The 13218-nt window shown below is 38.0% G+C and overlaps 1 protein-coding gene and 1 non-coding gene across 13 annotated transcripts in view; both read left to right on the top strand.

Annotated features, from left to right (window-relative positions):
- Zdhhc20 (zinc finger DHHC-type palmitoyltransferase 20) overlaps positions 1 to 13218 on the top strand; it is a 56170-nt gene that overhangs the window by 511 nt on the left and 42441 nt on the right. The gene's annotated exons all lie outside the window — the stretch shown is intronic.
- Positions 7147 to 7282, top strand: LOC111753744 (small nucleolar RNA SNORA2/SNORA34 family). The gene has a single exon (XR_002788538.1). It is a non-coding gene; the product is annotated as a small nucleolar RNA SNORA2/SNORA34 family (small nucleolar RNA).

The following is a 13218-nucleotide window of genomic DNA, read 5'->3' as shown; positions in this document are numbered from 1 at the left end:
GAAACCCGGCCCGGCGGGCGGCCTGGACCTGACCCGTCTTGCGATTCCTCGGTTCCCAGTGCGGATCCTGTGTTTTTTTCGAGGCGGCTAGAGGACGGGAGGCAGGAGAGGGGAGGCCTCCGGCCCCAGGCCTCTCGTTTGGGCTGTCCGCGGTGCGGGTTTCGGCGTTCGACCCCTGTTCGGAGGGGTTTTCTGTGTTCGCCGCCCATTTCCGGTCGTGTTAATCGACCCTGTCGTCGTGGTTCCCAGGAATAAAGGACCAGCGTTGCCGTGCAGTTCAAGGATTTGACCTGCTGGTCTGGAAAGATCTTTAAAATTGAAGGAAATTGGTTGTGCAGGGAGCTGTCACTGTGTGTAGAATTGGCTCTACCTGAAGTGAATTGTCCATAGGCTTAGGCCAGCCTCCTCGGGCTTGTGTCATGTACGTCTGCTGCTTCTATTTTTATAAAAACCTAGGATCAAGTAGTGAGTGGTGTTGGTAAAAAGCAGCCCCTGGGCTGGGGATTTAGCTCAGTGGCTTAGGTGCTTCCCTAGTAAACACCAGGTAGTGAGGTCGATCCCCGGTACCAAAAAAAAAAAAAAAAAAAAAAAGCAGCCCCTTGGTATCCCAGAGTGCTCTAAGCTTAGTACTCAGATTGAACCCATAGTTCGCTGAAAGGATGATGCATACTTTCTGGAAAAGGAAGCATGTAAATATGAATTTCATGAATTTGAAGTAAGAGCTTTGGATTTGCACAGCTCTCAATCAAGTACTCGGTTAAAGCGGGAGTTGTGTAGATAAATCAGTGCTTTGGATGTAGAGGCTTAAGGGAAGGTCTTTAAAATAAAAATTTGCTTTTTTTCTGGGATTGAACCTCTGAAGAACTGAGCTAAGCGCTTAGCACCACCCCTTTTTAAAGTTTTGTTTTGAGGTCTTCCTAAATCAATAAATTGCCTAGGGTGGGCTCTTGTCTCATCTCCCGGAGTGGTGGGGTTACAGGAGTGAGCCGTAACACCCAACAGGACTAATCATACTTAACAAATTAACTTTATTATTTTTTGCAAGTGTCCACGATTAATTTGTCAGGGCGTACCTGCAAGTTGAGGATAGTTTTCCTCAAAATTAAATGTTCTAAGCAAAGTAAGCTGCATGTGGTTGTATGCATCTATAATCCCAGCATTTAGGGAGGTTCGAGGCCAATTTGAGTTACAAAGTGAGACCCCAAAAAACCATGTCTCATTCTTTTGTGTACCAAAATGTTTGCTTAATATAGTGTTTGAGTGTGTTAGAGCTGGTCAGATTTAGAAACTTCTTGAGGCTGTTTATGGAAAGTGGTAGATCACAGATTCTCATCAATTTATTATTATAATGTCTCTTGTTTACGAAGTGTGCATTTATTCCAAAAGCTATTTCTGTCAGAATTGATTTCTACCCTATTCTGATTTTTGTAATGGTTTTGAAGTAAAGCTTCTGAAGGAACACTAAAAATGTGTTCAGATTGTACAGTTTAACCTAGAGATGTCTTTGTTTGTAGAGTATCTACAGGGTGATTTCAAACAATGCTGTTTAAAGTCTTAAACTGTTTGTGATTTCTTCTGTCCTTTTAAATAGAGGGAAATGACCATGAGTTAGAAGTATTGTGTGCTAGTGGGATAGGCAGGATATTTCATTTCCTCTTTTGAATTCTCTCATTATCTCAGATATTTACAGATATGGGAGCTGAGACTTGATTAGGTTACATCAGGTCCAATGTTTGGCAATTTTAAAATAGTCATAAAGGCTCTACTTAATATTTCTACATTATCTGATCTTAACTTAGTGTTTTAATAAGTGAATATACCTTTATGCTCAACATTATAAAATCTAGTAACACTGTACACTTTCCAGATTCTCTAGAATCTTTTGATTAATGTATATTTGTATTTTCATAAGCACTGACTGTCCCATTGAAATATATAGATGCATAGCTTTTAAGAGGATTTTAAATTAAGAAGTAAATTTTCCTGGAAATGCTATTTTAATGATTCTTACAGATTATCTTAGTTTCGTATTCCTTATTAAAAACTAGAAAGAAAAGAGAATCAAGGTATGTTTTTATAGGTATGTATAAATCTGATATTCATGGTAACCCCTAAAATGTTATGTACTGTAGTTGCCTAGGGTGATTAAGCCAGTAAGTAGCATAACTCAAGTGATCTAGCTCCAGGGCCTGTATTTTTAAGGTTAACAACTGAGCAATGAATGACTAGTCTTCTTGGATATCCAAATCTGGAACTCAGGACAGATTTCAGTCTTATCTGTGTCTGTTTTTAAAATGTTATTTTCTCCTAAAAGGCAGCAGCAGAGATTCATAGATATCTCAGATCCACAGTAGGGGCTGAATCATTTGCTCTAATTGCAATCCAAGAGGCCTTCATCCCATTGCAGTCTCTGACTTCTTAATTTTGTTACTATACACATGCATCACCACCACCCCACTTTTCTGGGACAATAGGAGTATCACTTTAGAGAGGGGATAAGCAGAGAAGTTAAACAAGTAACCCTTGGCCCTTGGTTTTGAATTAGACTAAAATTCTCCTTTGGTTTTTCTTCCTCAAAGCTGTTATTTGAAAATACTAATTGAGTTATGAGTAAATTGAACAACTTTTCATCTTTAGTCAGTATGGTTATTTTTGAGGAACGATGCCAGGGTTTAACCAAAGTCAGGTCATGTTGAGCTGTTAATAGTAAATATACACCTCTTGGCATTTAGAAGATCTAATTTAGAATTGAATTTTTAAGGATGATATAATTCAGTGATGGAGAACCATTTAGAATTTAAGTGATAATAAACAGTCTGCTGGGGTAAGCGTGGCTTATGACCACTGACCTAACCCAGTCCCTTTTCTTTGCTTGTAAGGAGACTCACTGCTTAGAAGAGCTATATGGTTTGTCCAAGGATGAGTATGTCTTCTCTTTTCACAGATAGAAACACATATAGAGTGGAATTGTATTCTTCAAACACAACTTCACATTTATACTGAGACAAGAAACCACCATCATGGTGCCACTGTTGACAAAGTTGATTCTCCCAAGATTTTTTCCTTGGCTTTCTGAGACAGGGTCTCACTGGGGAGCCCAGGCTGGCCTCGTGCTCACTCACGTCACGCAGGCTGGCCTCTGTGCAGAGCGACCTGGTGCCTCATGGCCTCCTGAGTTCTGGGGTTAGAGATGTGGGCCATCCTGCTGGTTCCAAGTGTTCATTGATCTCACAGGAACTAGCATGATTGATTTCGCTCTGCTTTTCTTTTTTATTGATTTCTTCTCAGTCTTCATTTCCTCTCTTTAGTTTTGAACTTGCTTTGTTCTTTTTTCAATTTCTTAATGTGAAAATCAACATTAATGATTTAAACCGACACCTACAGATTTATCCTTAAATACTGCTTTACTCCTGTCTTACCAATTTTGATCTATTTTCATTTTTTGTTCAGGTTTCTTTTTCAGTACCGGGAATTGAACTCAGGATCTGATACTTGCTACTTAGGTGCTTGTGCCTCTGAGCTATGTCCCTAACTGAGATTCTTTTCTTTAAATCCATTTTATTCAAATATAAAAAGAAAGAAAAAGAAGGAAAAAAACCCCATCACAACAAAATTTAAAAGCATGTCCGTGGGGGCAACAATGGTACATACATTGCACACTGTCATCCCCAAATCATTCACTCAGAGCACAAGACATCTGCATTCAATTGTCCAAACAATACCAGCACAGATCTTTCTCCAGTGAACTCAGAAAAATCAGAAATATAACTATCTTAACTGGTCTGGGGATTTAGCACAGCGGCATAAGCACCTGCCTGGAAGGTGCGAGGTCATGAGTTTGATCCCTGGTACCAAAAAAAAAAAAAAAAAAAAGAAAAGGAAAGAAAGAAAAAAAAAAACTATCTTAACTATTTCTTATATGCATGTTTTTTTCCTTCAGCTTGTCATACTAATGAAACTGTGATATTTATATGTGTCTTATTTCACTAATGAGCATGTTCTTAAGGTGCATCCACTTATCTATAAAAGTGTTCAGTTTATCATTCTTTATGGCCGAGTAGTACTCTATTATATAAAAATACCACATCTGTTTTATCCCTTCTTCAGTCAAGGGGAATTAAGATTGTTTCCAAGATCTGGCTATTATAAACTGTGCTGCTGTAAACGTGGGTGCACATACATTACTGTGGTATGACGTTTTTAATTCCTTTGAGAAGGTACCTAGCAAGGGATAGCTGGGTCAAATGAGACCTCCAATCCTAGTTTTTTGAGGGATCTCCACAATGGTTGCACCAGTCTGCATTCCCACCAAGAGTGGAGAAAGGTTCCTTTTTCCCCACAGCCTCTCCAGCATTTATTATTGCTTGATTTCTTGATACTAGCCATTCTTTCTGGGGTGAGGTGGAATAGCAGTGTTGTTTTAATTTGTATTTCTCGAATGACCAGTGATGATGAACATTTTTCATGTATTTGCTGTTTGTATTTCATCTGAGAAGTGTGTATTCATTTCGGATACTCATAATAATCCTTTGTCTGAGGAGCAGCTGGCTAACATTTGCTCCCACACTGTGGGTTGTTTCTTCACTCTGTTGGTGGTTTCTCTTGCTGTGAAAAAGCTTTTCAATAGGATGAGATCCCATTTGTTGATTCTTTATGATACTTCCTGTGCAGTCTGGGTTTTATTCATAAATGCGTACACTAATGTATTCAAGAGTTTTACTTTCTCTGTCTTCCAGCAGATTTAATGTTTCTGTTTTAATATTAAGATCTTTGATCTGTTCTGATTTTAGCTTAGTACAGATAGGGCCCAGTTTTACGGTTCAGCGTGTATAGAACCAGTTTTTCCAGCACCATTTATTAAAGAGGCCATCTTTCTTCCAATGAATGTATTTGACACCTTTGTCAAAGATAAGGTAGCTTCGTGTGTCTGAAGTTGTTCCTGCATCTTCTAATCTGTTCCATTGATCTTTGGGTATGGGTGGGTTTTTTGGTTTGGTTTGGTTTGGTTTGGTTTGTGGGGTTTTTTTTTGGCTAGTACCACATTTTTTATCACAGTCGCCTTATAATATAATTTCAAGTCAGGGATTGTGATGCCCTATTTTGTCTTTGTTGCCCAGGATTGCCATTGCTATTCTAGGTCTCTTGTGGTTGCAGATCAATTTTAGGATTGTTTTCTCTAATTCTGTGAGATATACTATTGGAATTTTTTGAGTGGGACTGCATTGAATCTGTATAACAGTTTTGGAAGTATGGCCATTTTTACTATATTGGTTCTTCCTACCCTCTCCATTTTCTATTATCCTCTTCAATCTCCCTTTTCAGAGTACTATAGTTTTCAATGTAGAGGTAAAAGACCTCCTTTGTTAGATTGATCCATAGGTATTTCATTTTTTTGGATGCTATTTTAAAAGGTATTGTTCTCCTGATTTCTCTCTCAGTGAGTTTGTTATTCATGTGCAGGAAGGTTGTTGATTTTTGAGTGTTCACTTTGTGACCAGCTATGTTACTGAATTTGCTTATTAGATCTAGTAGTCTTTTGGTGGAGTTTTTAGGGTCTTCTAAGTAGAGTATCATGTCATCTGCAAATAACAGTAGTTGACTTCCTCCTTTCTTTATTTCTTTCTCTCGTCTAATTGCTCCAGCTATAGTTTACAGGACTATGTTGAATGAGTGGAGACAGTGAACATCCTTGTCTTGTTCCTGATTTTAGAGTGAAAGCTTTCTGTTTTTGTCCATGTAGTATGATATTGGCTGTTGATTTGTCATAAATGGCTATTATCAGATTGAGATAAAGACTATCCCAATTTTCTATAGGGTTTTTATCATGAATGGGTGCTTTGAACTTTCTCAGAAGCTTTTTCTGCATCTGTTGAGGTGGTCATATGATTTTTGTCCTTGGCTCTGGTGTATTACGTTTATGGATTTATATATCTTGAACCACCCCTGCATCGCTGGGATGAATCCCACTTGCTCATGGTGTACTATCTTCTTGATGATTTGCTGTAGTCTGTTTGCTAGTATCTTACTGAGGATTTTTGCAACAATGTTCATTAGGCAAATAGGCCCATAATTCTCTTTCTTTGTTGAGTCCTTCTCTGATTTTGGTATCAGGGTAATGCTTGCTTCCAGGAATCAATTTAGAAGTGTTGCTTCCTTTCAATTTCATTAAAGAGTTTGAGAAGTAGTAGTGTTAGGTCTTCTCTAAGTTTCTTATAGAATTCAGCAGTGAGTCCATCAGGGCCTGGGGTTTTCTTTGTTGATAGTTTTTTAATTACGTCTTCAGTTTCATTTATTATATTGGGTTATTTAGGATTTTTATATGTATTATATGTATTATATTGGGTTATTAGGATTTTTATGTCAGCTTTAATAATTCATGTGTATCTAGAAATCTGCCCATTTCTTCTGTATTTTCCATCTTATAAGGATACAAGTTTTCAAAGTAGGGATAGATGACTTTCTGGATTTCTGCAGGGTCTGTTGTGATTTTACCCTTTTCATTCCTAATTTCGTGAATTTGAGTCTTCTTTCATTTTTTTGATAAGGTTAGCTAAGGGTTTGTCAATTTTATTTAATCTTTAATTGTATTGTTTTTAGTCTCCAGTGTGTTAATTTCTGCTCTTATCTTTATAATTTCCTTCCTGGTGTGAGCTTTTGGCGTACCCTGCTCTTTTTCTAGAAGTTTGAGGTTCAACATCATTTATATGCATTTGCTCTGTTTTCTTGATAAGGCTATTTACTGCTGTAAATTTCTCTCTTTAAGACTGCTTCCGTTCTGTCCCACAAGTTCCAGTATGTTGTGTTATCATTATCATTCAACTGTAAAATTGTCTAATTTTTTCTTTAATTTCATCTTTGACCCATTGGTTGCTCAGCAGGGTGCTATTTAATGTATTTTAATATTTATTTATGAAGTTCTTTTGGTTTCCTTTGGCATGATTTCAGTTGCATTGCACTGTGGTCTGATAGTATGCATGGGATAATTTCAATTCCTTTACATTTACTTAAGCATGTTCTGTGAACCAGCATATGCTCTGTTCTGGAGAATGTCCCATGTGCAGCTGAGAAGAACGTGTATTCTGATATTGTGGGGTGGGACATTCTGTAGATACCTACTAAGTCCATTTGTTCAAAAATTTGATTTAGCTGGCCCTGAATCAAGGCCGGCAGCTTCCTGACACTGTTGATTTCAAGCAGGAACATAAAGAGATGTCTTTCTATGGTCTGTTGGCATTTCAGAATTTGGGCAGTGAAATGGTCAATTCATTAGAAAGAAACAGCTTGAAGCATTCCCTCCCCCGCTGGTGAGCGACTGTGAGTGTGGCAGGCTGCAATGGCCCAGGACCGTGGCCACCCACGCTTAATGGGACCTGTTGCCATGCTGGAACCTGGAGTATTGGGAAAACAAGCAACCTCTCCCTTCTGCCTGTTTTGTTTTGTTGAACTTCAATATACATGAAAGTATGGATAGCTATTTGAAGAGAATGACTCTACAACAGCCATTAGTGACTTCCCTATTGTCTGGTTTTGAAGACCTAAAATGCCTTCCTCATTCTTTTCAGATCAGTTTTATACTATGTTGTTTTGTATGAATTCTCTGTATGAGAAGACATGGACAACTATTTGGAAGAAAACAAGAGACAATAAGATAGATAGTGAAGATCTCAGGTCGTCTAGCTTTGAAATTTATATCTCTTACATTGCTTTCTTATGTCCTATTTTGTTCTGTTTTGTTGTGTTTAATTTTACCCCATTTAAAAAAAGTTTGATTTAGTTCTAATATTTCTTTGATTTTTTTGTCTAGTCAATATGTCTTTTCATGACAGTGGTGTATTGAGGTCTCCCAGTACAGTTGATTTTTCATGTCTGTTAGTAATTATCTTATATCGTTGGATGCACTGATATTTGTTGCATATTTATTTATGATTCTTATCTTGGATTGTTCCCTCTACAACGTTGTGGTGACCTTTTTTAGATCTCTGAATCAGTCTTGGCTTGAAATTCATTTTGTCTGCAAATAACACTTAACCCTGCTTTTTTCTGGACTCCTGTCATATAGAGTATTGTTTCCTATTCTTCACTTTCAGTCAGTGAATTTCTTTTTGAATTAATATGTTTCTTGTGTGTAACATACTGTTTGATCTTGCTTCTTGATTGTTCTCCTAGTCTGTATATTTTGATTGGTGAATTAAGACCATTAACACTGATAATTGTAACTAAAATGTCTTGAGTTATCCTTGTCTTGTTATTTTCCTGTTTTTGGCTCCTTTTTTCTCCCTTCCTCCAATGTTTGCTTTCCCTGGTGAATTCCTTCTCTTGAGGTTCAATAGTGCTTATTATCTTTTTCTAGACTGTCCTTCAAAACATTTTGGAGTGCTGGTTTTGTGGTCATAAATTTCCTCAGATATTATTTGTCATGGAAGTATCTTGTTTCTCCATCAATTTTGAAAGATAGTTTTGCAGTGTACATCAATCTGGGTTGGAAATTTTTTTCCTTTAGAACTTGTAGTACTTCATTCCAAGCTCTCTTTGAGATTTTGGCTGAGAAGTCAGCTGTAATTTTGATAGGCTTCCTTTATAAGTGATGGTGATTTGTTTCTTTTCTCTAACAGCTTTTAGGATTCTATTCTTGTGTTGAATTTCTGGAATCTTGAATATGATATGCTTGGCTATAGATTTGTTTTGATCATTGCAATTGGAGTTCGATATGCCTCATTTATCTGAATGTCAAATTTTTCTCTACCAGGAAAGTTTTCTATTACGATGTCTGTGAAGATTTTTTAAAATGTCATTTGTGGTATCTCCTGCTTTTTCACTGACTCCAGTTAGTCAATCTTAAGTTATTCATCTTTGTCTCATCTAGCAGCTATTGGATTGATTTCTCATGGTCCCTTGCTGTTTTTGAGAAAATCTTTTTTTCATGGTTGTTAACTGCAAGCCTGTCTTCAGTGTTTGAGATCCTGTCCTCACATTGGCCTAATCTGCTTTCAAATACTTGCAGTGGAGTTTTATTCTCCTGGGTGTCTGCTTGAATCTGCTTTATGGATTCCATTTCTTTCCTGTTTTTGGTAATCTCGATAGTTATTTGAGAGACTGTTTCTGATTGCATTTTTTCCAGAGCCTCATTCAGTTGCGTTTTTGTTACCACCTTTGAAAGACCTGGTGAGGGGCTTTCGAATTGTCCTACCATATTGCACTGTGGGTTTGCCTTTGGTGAACTGGATGTCTAGGGTTGCAGTATGCTTCAGTGTCTTCTTATTTTACTTTCTCTCTTTTTTTAAATTTTAATTCCTTTTTTTTTTCTTTCTGTCTTTTTCCTTTTTATCGGTACCAGGGATCAAACTCACGACTGCCTGCTTGCAAGGCAGGCGCTTATGCCACTGAGCTAAATCTCCAGCCCCTTATTTTAATTCCTAGAATAGTGCTTGCAAGTTGCTTGTGGTAGGTTGCTTTATTGGTAGTATTTAGGACCCTTAGGTGATGATTACTTCTCCAAGGCACCTTCTAAGTATAGCGAGTCTTTGGGTTTTGAGTCTGTTGGAAGATCTTACTCTTCAGTTGTTGGAGATGAGAAGTTGTTGCTTGTTTGGTGGGTCCCTGGTTGTTTGGCACTGTGCCAACAAATGTTCTGTGACCCTTAGTTAATCTCAGTCATGGATTATCAGAACAAACAGCTGTTTATAACAAGTATGTCAATTTTGGGTGTCATGGTACCAATAGCATCAAACACAGCCTAGAAAAAACCAAAGTGAGCTAACACTTAATTTGCAGCTTTTAACCATATTAAGTAGATTTATGATTATATAACAGACTGTAAAACAAACCAAGTATATAAGCCCATAATGTGTCAGTTTTGCCCTCAAGGATTAAATTTTAAAATGCATTAAGGAGAAAATAGAGAAGTAGAAGGAGAGAAAGAGAGTAGAAATAAGGTTGGAAGACAAAGAAGGACCAAGGCAAATTGGAGAAACTGGTACCTAACACTGAAGGAAAGAGATGAAAGAGATAAAGGGAAGAGCAGAACAGAACTACACCCACAAAGAAGTTAGGAACCACTTTCACATTCATATAAAAACAATGGAGAAAAAAAGAAAAGCAAATAATCGTCTTCCAGGATTCTGTCTGGTTTCACTAGTAGGCACTCTGTGCAGACAGAGTCCCAGATCATGCCAATCTATCCCAGCACATTGGCAGTTGCTTTTTTTTAAAATCGGGATCGAACTCAACGACCGCCCACTTGCAAGGCAGGTGCTTATGCTGCTGAGCTAAATCCCCAGCCCTGGCAGTTGCTTTTTGGCAGGGTAGTGGATAATCTCAGCCAGCCTACTCTGAGATCAGACTCAGTCCAAGCAGTTTACAGGTCTGTGCCCAGCTGGGAGTTGCTAGACAAAGCTGAAGCCCACAGTTCTGGGTTCTGAAGTCAGCTGGCACATCTCCAAAATGACTCCTGGCTAATGCGTCTGTCCTCACGGGAGAACTAAGTCCTCTGTACTCAACCGCCAGCCAGTGCAGTCCTCCATATCTACCACTCCCCTCCACTGCTGTGTGTCTCTGCAGGGATCTCCAGGATCGCTCGACATCACCCTCACTGTGACTGGGCATCTCTAGGTTTGATCAGCTCCTCACACCGCCATGAGTCTCGTCTTAGCGTAAAGGTGCCACCAGGTGTCACCTTTTATTCCTTGAAAGTTTTCTTTTCACTCTCTGTGGACTTCAATTCGCACTTCAGATTCTTCCTGGGTCCAGGGGACCCCCTTCTTGACTTCCTCACGATTCTATTTCCAGTGTCTGGGCAGTGACTGTTAGGCAGTTAGCTCAGCTGCTTACTGCTCTGCTGTCTTCCCAGAAGTCAAACACTTGACTGGTCAGAATGCTGCAGAATGGTCATGTGTACCTGAATGATCCAGTGTTAGAACTAAGTTCTTAACAGAATGCCAGCACTGCCATTCAGTTTTGGGAATTGTTTGTAACAGGCGATATGCTACAAGATAGTTTGAAATACAATAATAACAAAATGCTAGTAAAACATTCTATGTGCACCAGTAGTAATACTGAAAACTATTTATCATGACACCTCACTGTCTGGACTAAAAGCCTTCATAGCAGTACTTTATTGTTCTAATTGGCAGAGTTTAAAGAATTTATGGAGAAGTAAGGTATGATGTTGAGATTTTTACAACAGTAATGGCACTCAAGGGTTTTGGTTTCTTTCAGAGCTGCCTGTGTTCTGATGATAAAAAAGACCTGCCAAGAAAGACAGTTGGCTTCTAGTGGCTCATTTGCTGAAAGATTTGCTTTGAACTATCAAAACAGTCTGAATGCATGACAGTTGTCAATCAGTTTGAATCATTTTGTGGTCGGTATAGCTTTAGGCAATATATGCCAAATAAAACCTCCAACTATGGTGTAAAAATAGTGTCCTGGTAGATGTGAGACATTTTACATGTTGAATTTAGAAATTTATTGTGAAACCCAGCCACCAGGTCTTTATTAGTGCAGTAGTAAGCTGTGTAATGTGTGTGTGATTTTTTTTTTTTTTTGCAGTACTGGGGATCGAACTCATGACCTCATGCTTGCCAGGCAGGCACTTATGCCAGTGAGCTAAATCCCCAGCCCCTGTATAATGTTTTGAACAGACTTGTACCTTTTTCAAAAAGTAACCCAAATGTCATACTGACCAGTTGGTTCAATAGTTATCAATTGATGTTACTTTTGCTAAAAGAACACCAGTTCACCACCATAGGAATTACAAGAACCAAGAGAATATTCCCAAAAGAGTGTTGCAAGTTCATAATGGAGAAATGTATAGTTTAATATTTGGATTTCAGAAAGACATGACATTAGGGGAAAAAAACCCATAATGTTGATCTTGTACCTGGATTTATAGTGAATCAATCCTCAACACAAATGAAGCCAAAAATGATCACATTTTACATTAAAATGAAAGGTAGTGTAGATGTTGCTGTGTTTTGCAGAAACTGTGATGTCATTCAAAACATATAATGTTAGCCAGTAGTTGTTTTTTACTAAACATGTCAGGCAAAAATAGTTTCATTGTTTACAAAAAAAATGTTAAATATGGAATATCATGGAGAAATTTTCTTAGAGGTTTGGATTTGGGGTTGATAATGGCCAATCACAACAGGGGAAGAACAATATGTATCTGCCCAAAGAAGCCCTCAAAAGAATTCTAAAGCAGGCCGGTGAAGAGACAGGGGAATGAATCATCACAAGAACTCCTGACGAAACAGGAAGGCCAGTAAGACGTCAGGTGTGAAGCACGCTATTTTTTGGGTGTGAAGACTGCCTTAGTTTTCATAATTGAAGCAAAGATTATTTCTACATAGAGTTTTGTGTGTATTTTCATTACAGTTCAAATGGGAATTTTTATTCCTGTTATTTCTGTATTGTTATTTTTTAGGTTTTGTAAGCAAGTAAACAGTTAATGTTGAAAATACTGACATTCGAAAAACTCAGTACATATTAAAAATTTAATATTTTATTTTCCTGTTAAGTACACATTTGTAAAACTCATAAAATTAAAATAAATAAATTCATCAATAGAAATACTCCCTATGTAGGGCTCCTTTGAAAAAATTTACTGTGGTGCCCCAACTACAGGCCTATCTAGAACTTACAAAAAGTTCATGACTCAGTAGGACAAACAACAAACTGGGTGTGGTGGCACCTACCAGTAATCCCAACATTTGGGAAGCTGAGGCAGGGAGGCAGTTTGAGGCCAGCCTGGGCCAGCCTGAGTTAAGACCAACATGAATTATAGCAAAACCCTATGTTAAAAAAGTGAACATAATTAAAAAGGCCCATTGGTTTGAACATGCATCTATATAAATCAAGAACAGACAGCTTGTAAGCCCATGCTGAGATGCTCAACATTGTTGGTCAATAGGAAAACAAAAATACGGTGAGGTACCACTATCCATTTTTTTTAGTTAGAAAATTTTAAATTGGCAAAGTATATGTATTGCTGAAGATATGGATACATTGTACCCGTAAGGAGAGAACAATACAACCACTTTGGAAAATAATTTGACTGCTCCTGGTAAAGGTAAATATACATTTACCATTAGATCTGGCAATCCTATCCCTAAGTGCTTACCCTCGAAATTACATTTCCACCCATGGCTAAAAGCAATGAGTGCTACAACCACCAGCAGGGTGGTAGGGCCCACCCAAGACCTGAGAGTTCAGATCCTAACA

The sequence above is a fragment of the Cavia porcellus genome, unplaced genomic scaffold, assembly GCF_034190915.1.
Source record: "Cavia porcellus strain 051 isolate PalLab524CR breed Dunkin Hartley unplaced genomic scaffold, mCavPor4.1 scaffold_21, whole genome shotgun sequence".
Taxonomy (NCBI): Eukaryota; Metazoa; Chordata; class Mammalia; order Rodentia; family Caviidae; genus Cavia; species Cavia porcellus.
This window is presented reverse-complemented; position numbering and strand designations above follow the sequence as displayed.